The 9,710-nt window shown below is 37.5% G+C and overlaps 1 protein-coding gene and 1 non-coding gene across 3 annotated transcripts in view; one reads left to right on the forward strand and one right to left on the reverse strand.

The window, feature by feature from the left end:
• Window positions 1-9,710, reverse strand: part of LOC108756867 (sestrin homolog) — a 220,283-nt gene that overhangs the window by 55,139 nt on the left and 155,434 nt on the right. The gene's annotated exons all lie outside the window — the stretch shown is intronic.
• On the forward strand, window positions 3,201-3,273 carry Trnaa-agc. The gene has a single exon. It is a non-coding gene; the product is annotated as a tRNA-Ala (tRNA).

The raw sequence follows: 9,710 nt of genomic DNA on the forward strand, positions 1-9,710 counted from the left end.
TAAGACAACAATATTTTTCAAATAAATAAAGTTTCTTATTTAAAAAAAAATGTGTTCACAATTCCATGCAAACACATAATTTACTAAAACTAAGGAAATTTTCTTGTTTATTAGTGTATTTTTTCTAATACACTAATCTGTATATTGTATACACAATTATTTTAATAATAATCCAACAGAATTATCTTCAAATCTACATCTAGCTAAATTTTTATATAAATCCAGCAAAACCGTTCTTTCCGTGTAGAGATCAATGCAGCAGTGTTGTAATGCTGCTATTTACGTAACACATGCGACACAATAGAGCATTTATTTCGTAGATTAAGAGACTCGCAATTTGAGAAACGCTGTCATGGCGTGAAGCGTGCATATGACAGACGTGCACGTGGCGGAGACACGCGCACGAGGGAAAGCAATGCTGCAGAAGAGACCCGCCGTTTCGGGCTTTTCCGGAAGAAGTCAGAGGAACGAGAAGGAAGGAGTCGGCGCAATTTTCGACGTTGCCGCCGGAAAACGCGGTTGGTCCGTCTCTTTGTTACGACGGCAATAACGTCATGCTGCGCCGAGAGCTCGTAGATTCACGGCCCGGCTATTTACTGGAATCGTAAAAACGCGAACAAAGGTTCGTTAGTAGCTAGCTGTAGTTTGCTGTCTCCTTTTACGCGTGTTACGTAAGGGCGGAGAGACAGTACGAGCAAAAGAGGGAGGTGTCGAGGGCGGTGCAACGCAACGTGGTGAACGCATCGTCGCGTTTTCATACGATGCGAGATTTCCTCGTTGGAATGAAAAAGAAATCCGGATGAATCGCCTATCTGATACCTACCTCTCTTATTTACCGGGAAAAAGAGAGTCACTGCCGATAAACTCCGTAATGAGCGCGCCGCTTTGTTTCCTATCATTCAGCGAGAAAAAACGAGCGATATAGATACGTCAGATCGAAAGTTCATTTGCGAGTTCTTCAGAGAAAAATTTATTTATTTAAAAGCTTCCCGGAAAGAAAAAGATATTTAGATTTGGTTAATCCGTCCGTTTCCATCGATGTAGATTAATTTTAATCTCTGTACAGTCAAATGACTCTTCACCTTTCTTTTTTCATTCTTAGGCCTGAATTTTTCATTTGCTGAGTAACCTAATGACAACGAAAAATTGTATTTTTCAATCTTATATAGTTGATCACTAAATGATTTTCATAAATTGATAATTTTAAATTTTAAAAAACTTTTAGAGATGGCTTAACAATACAAAATATAAATAATAAAGAGCATACAGTCACAACGCAAGACGTCTTTAGCCAAAGTTATATTACAAAGTTATTTAATATAATCAGTAGATGTTTCGATCAAGTCTTGACTATTATCGGTATAATAAAAATATAAAAAATATTACAAACATTAGTAAGAATATTAACAAATTATTCGCTAGTCCAGAATCAACAAATTTATATTTGCTTATAGAAGAAAATTTTATTGCTATATAGATTCCTTGTTACTTGAAACTTTGTAAGATTTCGTATGGAAAATACGGAAGATTCTAGATTCTAGTTAGATTTAAAAAAAAAAAGAAGAAAGATTTTTATTGTATATTACTTTTCGATATATTGTCGAAAATAAATGATTATATTAAATAATTTTTTAAAATATATGACTTTCGCTAAAGATATTTTTTGCGTTGCGGCTCCTTATTATTTATATTTTGATAATTTTAAAATTGCAATAATTATAAAATTATATTTAATAATCTGATAAATTATAATTTTATAATTTTTAAAAACTGATAAATAACTTTTTTACATAATGCTACATTAGTGATTAATCATAGCTGAGAAAAATACAATTTTTACATTATCAAGTTAAGTAAGGTTAAGTCTAAACCACAAATTAACCAGATAATGAAAAACCAGGCCTTAATGATAGTATCATTACATTCTCATTGCGCAGTTTTTGTACCACATACTATAAAACTTGCGCAACGACAATGTATATCATTACTATCATTAAGACTCGATTGCATCAACGTTACTGTGAGCGAGGCTTAAAATTCTCACTTTCTCTCTTTAATGCCGAAAGAGAGGGAGAGATAGAGAGAGTTTTAAACCTCGCAAATCAAAGTAATGTTGGTGCAATAACCGGGCCTAAGAGTACAGAACAATAAGTTGAATGAAAAGTAAGTTGAATTGAAATTAAAGTTAATTGATTGATGAGAGGGAAAATAGACACAAGACTTTTAATTCGTAGATAATTTACGGATTAAATAAAGCGTTTGAAAAGAAGATCAATATTGAACAACTTAGGTGAATTCTGCATACGGTGCTTCGTGCGTTTCACTTTATGCCACTATCGTGGCAATAATCATTTTTTATAGCCTAAGAAGTCGCGCACGTTCGCACGACGATTTTTATTTCTCCGCTAATAACAAGTTCTATTCTCGTTCCCATTTGAGACAATGGATATTTATTTTACGCGTTTCCACGTACATAAAGGAAAGCCCGAAGAAACTGCGAGCTCGGATAAAATGTAAAATAGTTACAATATATCCATAAAAAAACAATAAAATGTTCATGAAAGCGTAAAATTGATAGAATCGATGTTTTTCTTGATTTCGTTAAGCAATAATTAAAATAATCCGAAAGAAAGGAAAGTCAAACTATGTCCGTAATAATGTAGAGGTGCAATCGCAAGCTCATTGCAGCAACTTTACGCCGCGATGCATGGTTTAACTGCAGGTGCAACGATCTGACACATATTATTATAGTATGATTCATCCATGACTAATACAAAAAGAATAAGCGATAAGCCGATTGAACGGAAAAAGACAATAGAGATCGTGTTTACACACGCTACTTACACTCAATTTTCATGACCAATATTTGCGATAAAATTATTTATACATATATTATCAATTCTAAAGCGTCGGATTTATTGTATTCTTTTTGTCACATTATTTCATATCTTTCAAAATACAAAGAGACACAAGGATCAAAATGCTACGGCGTGAACCGATGTGAATCAAATGCGGATCTAGTCGTCACGTCATAGAAGGAAGCCTACTGTGTGTCGGTTGTACCCATTACTGTCAGTCAAAGTACTAAATGATGGATTCTCCTCAGTTCGCAAGACGCGAAGCATTGTTCAGAGAAAGTGTAACATCGCGTGTTACTCCGCATTGAAGATCCTGCACAGCTTTCCGTTCTCTTACACCAAGGGGGCGTAGCTCAGATGGTAGAGCGCTCGCTTAGCATGCGAGAGGTACCGGGATCGATACCCGGCGCCTCCAAAACTTTTTTTTTTTTTTCATTTGAAAAAGAAAAGTAAGAATCGCAAAATGTATAAAAAAAATCCTGTCGCATTAAGGGCAAGATTTCTTTTTAAATATCCCTCACGAAAGAAAAAACAATTTCGCTAAAGAATCTAAAAATTAAGTTACAGTATTAAATTCATAATAGTGCCAAATTATATCCATTTTTATAGATCGCCACTGCTCCTACTCAATATGTTGTAAATTTATTATAACTAAATCGATGGAGCCAAATAATTCAACTGTACAAAATGTATTTTTTATTCAAATTTAATTTATTACGTGAGTATATACGTTAATATAAATGTTGATTACTTTCGAGCTAATCGCAGAAATAGATTAATTTTCGCACACATAAAAGCTAAAAATAACAAAATGTTATTTAACTTAAGGGTTTGGGTCACTATTGCTCTCTTGATGTCTAACAGTGTAGATACAGATCAAAAAATAATTTTGTTGGACCATAAAAATAATTATGTAAGACGATCTAGGATACTGAAAGCTGTAGTCAGTAACAAGCAACTTGAACGTAATCATTTTGATAGTCTAATCAAATTACAGATCTGTATCCAACTGTTATATAAATTTTTATATATATAGATGATTTAGTAAAACCATATTTTCTGTGTGCTACACTATCGGATGTATTTGAAACGTTTTCGAGTGAGAATAATTTCCCTAAATGATTCCGCTAAAATTTCTAATATCAGAGATCATCGTAACGAAGACGATAATCTGCAATCTCTCGAGTGGCACAATTCGAATTTCCTGCTGCGAAGCTAAAGAGAGGCGTGTGCGCGGAGGTACCGTAGCAGAGAGATCCAGTAACGGTACAATATAATTCCACGAGATTACGGGCATCGCCGACCACATTGCAGGTACACGACCTACGGATGTGATTTCCTCCGGCGAACTTTTCAACAATGCATGCGCCAGCCTGATAAAGCGAGAGATATCCGTGTCAACTTGATGCACCGGGCTGCCGATCGTTTTCACTCGCGCCTCACGAAAACGTCCAACAACATCTCTCACGCCGAGTATGTATACTACGTAATATCGCCATATCTCTATTGACGACAGAAGTTGAGGATGAACGTCAAAAATAAACGTGCTACTTGTTGCAAATTCGCATAAAACAAATGTTGTTGCCTTTCGATACTTTATCTATCTCCGTCCTACGATAATTCCCGTCTACCGCTCTTACGAAATTATCGCATAATTAATAATTCTAAAGAATTTTAATTATACGTAAAATATTATGTCGTAAAAGTCAAACGCAAATAGCGCGCGTATAAATATGACGTAAATTAAAAAAATTGAGATGGTGCAGAGTGCGATTAAAAATAAATGAATATTTCTGAAATTGCGAAGTTTCAAAATTATAATTTGGATACGATAGGTTTATTTTTTATTCCTGCATTAGACTGCACTAGAAAATTCTCTTTCCAGCTTTCGCCAAATTAAACGTATGTATACCTATATCTCACTTAAAATTCCAAGAGCGTAAACTACAGTCACAAAAAAAAACAGACCCATTAAAAAAAAGATGACGAGACGCTATAAATTGCCGATCAAGACGTGACGTTTAGTTTTATAGCTGTTTTTCAAGGAACACTCCAAGTGTACGTGACGGCGGTCACCGTGTCATTGCATAATATTGCCAGAATTACAAGCGCAAAGGCTTCGTCACGGTGTTTACGAGCAGCGATGGGTGATTCCGACAAAAATCACCGTCGAGAAAAGAACGAGCGAAGAGATTCGCGATTATCCCGATTGTAATACACGTCTCAATGCACGGGATGTCCCGAAGATAATTTTTCAATGTAGTCTAAGACAGGCTCTTGAATAACTGCTTGCATAACGTTACAAGTTACACACCTCGCAAGAACTCGCGGGTATCTATAATCTGTTTACGAACGTATCGTCTCTCGACGGTTTAATTGCTGCACTTCGACTCCGATAATGAGCCGCAACATTGTTGTAACACCTGATAATATAATTTACAAACGAGCGCGAAGACGACAGGGAGTCAGGCAGCTGTCTGTGCAGCATTACTTCGGAATGCAAACTGTGCAAACTCCGTATGAATCTACGATCGCTCGCTTTATGCGTATACCAACCCTCTATCGCGTAAATTACCTAACATTTTCAGAACTTTAATATGGACTTTATACAATATACTTTTTGTTTCAAGAACTTCAAAAATTCTCGCAACATTTGAACAAGACATGATTATTGAAAGTGAAAAAAAAAATCACTTGCCAATTATTAGTAACATTTAATTAAATATTACATTTCTCATTTGGTTTTACAGCTTTGTTGCATTTTAGCAATTTTATTTTAAATTCATTATGAAATAAAGTTGACAAGTGAATTCTTTCATTTATACGCAATCCCGACATTTATTCTACTGTGTTCTAAAAATTCATTTTACTTTAAATTTATTTATCTATTTATTTTTGTACCAATTACAATTAAAAAATTGTTTACATTTAGATAATCTGTTTTCTAAAACAAATTTTTTAAGTATCATTACTGAACGGTCAATATATGTGTACATATAATTACATGCACACTACGTTTTAAAAACGGTCACTGCAATGTTGCAATAATCCAAGCAGTTAAATATACATTTCAGCGAAAAAAGAAGTAATCGTCCCGAAATTAAACTTCTATTTTCGTGGAAAACATGATAAGAAGCGGTTTGGTCGTAGGCCAGGCTCGACTGACGCAAATCGAACAAATTGCACGATGCTCGAAAAACAGGGTATGTCGCGATATGTACTAATGTCATAATATCAGAATTCGCTGTTCGCGAAGTGACGCCGGGTTAAAAAAACCACAAATACGAGTCTCGTTAGAAATATTTTTAAATTTTAACGTTAGAAAAAACAAAGCAATTATAAGGAATATAAGAGATAAAATAATACGACGCTAACCGGCGAAACTGATAAAGATCCCTCACTAAACATTTAGCGTAAATTAAATGTAACTGTCTGATTCTCACGTCTCATGTTGTTATTGAACGCGATATTAATAGTAAAGCAAATAAACAGCACGATTAGTTGAATGTGCGTGCTCTATCATCGATTATGCGTTCATATCGATTAATGCCGTTAGACGTATTGTATAAAGCTTCTTTTTTTTTTTCTTTTAAGAATAATCCGTGAGTATTACGTAATTCCATAAATTACCCGGAGCCATGTTTTCACGTAATACGTTTAACTCGGTACCGCCGTAGGAATCGGATAACTAAAATCGCGGGACATCCTGTGTGTGAAGAGATGAGAAAAAGAAGAAGACCGTCGCCGCACCTTGCAACTCGATTAACAAACGCCCTGGAGTTATCTGCACGTCGCTTCGAGGTTTCCACTCGCGCAATTCGGCGCAAACAAGCGCCTCGCGAGTCCGTAAACAGATCCGAGAAAGAAAAAGAGAGAGAGAGAGAGAGAGAGAGAGAGAGAGAGAGAGAGAGAGAGAGAAGCTGGAAGGGACAGAATGAGATACTGAGCAGTAAAACAGGAGGTGGAGAAAGAGGAGGAAAAGTTGGCAGAGGAGTTTGCGTTGTCAAGTTTTCCGGGCTTTATTTTCCGCGCTTCGTCGGCGAAACTCTCAGGAATTTCACTCGTACCATTTTCTTCCGACAATGCCGCCCTTGCCGCCTTGCGCAAAAGGCTGGTTAACGAGAAAACTTGCGTGCTCTCTGGGAAAAGGGAGATGCAGGGAGAGATTCACCAACGAAATCCATGACGAGCTTTCTGTTGTCCGTGCACCGTAGTTATGCCACTCCGCCCGAATTATCAAATACTAAAAATTATATTATGTAAAACTGAAATAAACCTAAAAATATATATGTGATATATTTATATATGCTGTATTACATAATATAATTATATGGAGTGAAGGAAAGTTTATTCTTTGTAGAAAAATAAGTCGAAAGCGTAGAATGCAGATTGCCTCAGAATTTCACTATATCTTTTCATCATGATTTTCCGGAAAGTATAAACTGAGAAAAGCAGTTATTTATCAAATGGTGTGCGTCAAATAGTTTTACGTTACATAAAAGGTATTCGGAGTTAAGGCATAATTTCCGAGCTAACCGGTACCGATAAAATCCCGAAATAAGATTTGTGTTAAGAAAAGATCCCCGGACTTGAACGCTGTTGAAAGCGTCTGAAGATGAAAGAAAATGGGACAACCCTTGGCAACTCCCTAAATAAAAGCCATCCGAATCGGCAGTCGCGATATTCACGTTACAACAACGGGACGCTGTGTATCGCATCCTAATCGTCGCATTTCTTTCCCCCTCGTGCGCGCTTCGTAATTCGCATACACTTTCGCTTCCGGGAACCCGCGGGGCGGATCATCGGCGGGATCAATGGCGGGCGGCTCGTAACAGCGACTCTCCGACTTTTATGCGCCGATAAATTAAGGGAAACTCGCTCTCTGAGAGAGAAGAACGCGTCAGAGTGTACGAGACGAGGGGGAGAATAGAGTCGGATACGCATCTCTCCGTGTGTCTTTTCCGTGGAAGCGTGAAGAACGCGGGGTGACGAGAACGTCAGTTGTTGGACGTTGGGTCGTAAAACCGAAGCTGTATCAACAATGTATTTTTCTTTCCCCCTTGCCAAACGGGCCGCGCCCGGGCCGGTTTCCCCTTACAGGCCGGCGCGATCAATGATCTATCGCGATCACGCAGCCCCGCGCGCGCGGCGCGGACGAATTTTATATCGCGATAAATTAGTCGGATTGCGCGCGCGAAGCCGAGGGTATCTGCACGAAATTAAATCGGGTCTCGTACAATATTCCGTTGAGCTATAAAACCTACGGACGAATGTCTCAAGGGATTCATATGTACTATATATAGCTTAAAGCGTATATAACCGTGCGTTTTATAGGCTTTTATCTAGCCGGCATATAATATAGGAGGGCCGTCACGTTAAATTAGAAATTCGTTCAAACAATGGCAACGATAAAGTCGCTGAAAAATTATGCCACCCCGAATTCGTGTTAGAAATTTATCTCTACGTCTAATTGGATGAGACATATGCACGTTCTGTCTAAGATTCATCGGATGTTTCGGCTGATGAAAATATAATAATATGTCGATAAACGTCGATTCGAAATATCGATAAAAGTGATATAACTCAATAAGGAAATCAATTCTAAAACACGATTCACATAAAAATGACATATGGCTTGCACTTGAGTAACCTTTCGTAATCGCTTAAACCATAAAATCGAGCTTACTAAAAAATTTAGGAGTACACACAGGTCTACCACGATGCAACGATAGACCCTGGCGAGGTACTATCTACTTCGAAAAAAAAATCATCGTGGGACTCGAGCGACAGGGAGAGATTTATTTTCTAACAGATTAGTACCTGCATTACGACAGACAGAGAGAAGAAAGGAAATCATCGGTCGAGGGACCGGTTAGGTAAAACCTCAGGAGCGTCCCTTCGTCAGCGTCGAAGGACAAAGTCAAGCACCTTGAAGCAGGGCGAGGACGGGAGGATGTGATGGTAGCTCATGTGTCAACGGTGTAATAAGGGTCTCTTCTGAAAGGGGGGAAACGCGTCCGAAATTGCGTATCTCGTCCTGGTAATAACATCCCGGTAGCCAACCTCGAAAAGGAATTTAATCGGTCTGCTTTCGTTTATAGTGCATAAAAACTGGAGGGAACCGACCGGTCGTCTTACGGTCCGCATTACGCTTCCGAATGTAAACAAGAGCCCGTATGCATTTTCCGGCCAACACAGACGGCAGGAGACATGTGATAAATAAGTTTCATTGTTCCGTCAGGTCCCTCGAATTATTCTCGCTACCCATGACGGCATGAGTAATACATTGTCGTTTAATGCTTGACATTGACGATAGCTTCAACGTGGAGTTTAAAGCGGATTTAGATCCATCGAGCAATTTTGTAATTAATCGAGAAGATATTTTTTCAATAAAAAAAAAAAGATTTTTAAAATATATCACATGTCAGTTTTGTGTCGGTTAATTTTAATCTGTTCGCTTTATCTTATTTGCGAGATATTTCCTAGAAAATATTTTCTTCATTCTCCGCTAAAGATAAAGGGATTAATGTTCTTTTATGTTGAATCGATTCCTCTCTTATCTTCGATCCGATTTGCAGTCACTGGCACAAGAACGTATAATAGTTCTCTGAAAGAAACCGAGTATATGAAAAATTATACTTTACGGGTACATTACATTCACTAAAATGCAATTACTTAGTTAAGGCATCCAATCATCATTATCATTAATTATACCTTGTCATCATGCATTTATGAAATTTTCACAAATGTAAAAGTGACACCGATCGATGTGTGTGTGTGTGTGTGTGTGTGTGTGTGTGTGTGTGTGTGTGTGTGTGTGTGTGTGTGTGTGTGTGTGTGTGTGTGAGTGGG

This window comes from Trachymyrmex septentrionalis, unplaced genomic scaffold (assembly GCF_001594115.1).
Source record: "Trachymyrmex septentrionalis isolate Tsep2-gDNA-1 unplaced genomic scaffold, Tsep1.0 scaffold13, whole genome shotgun sequence".
Classification (NCBI taxonomy): Eukaryota; Metazoa; Arthropoda; class Insecta; order Hymenoptera; family Formicidae; genus Trachymyrmex; species Trachymyrmex septentrionalis.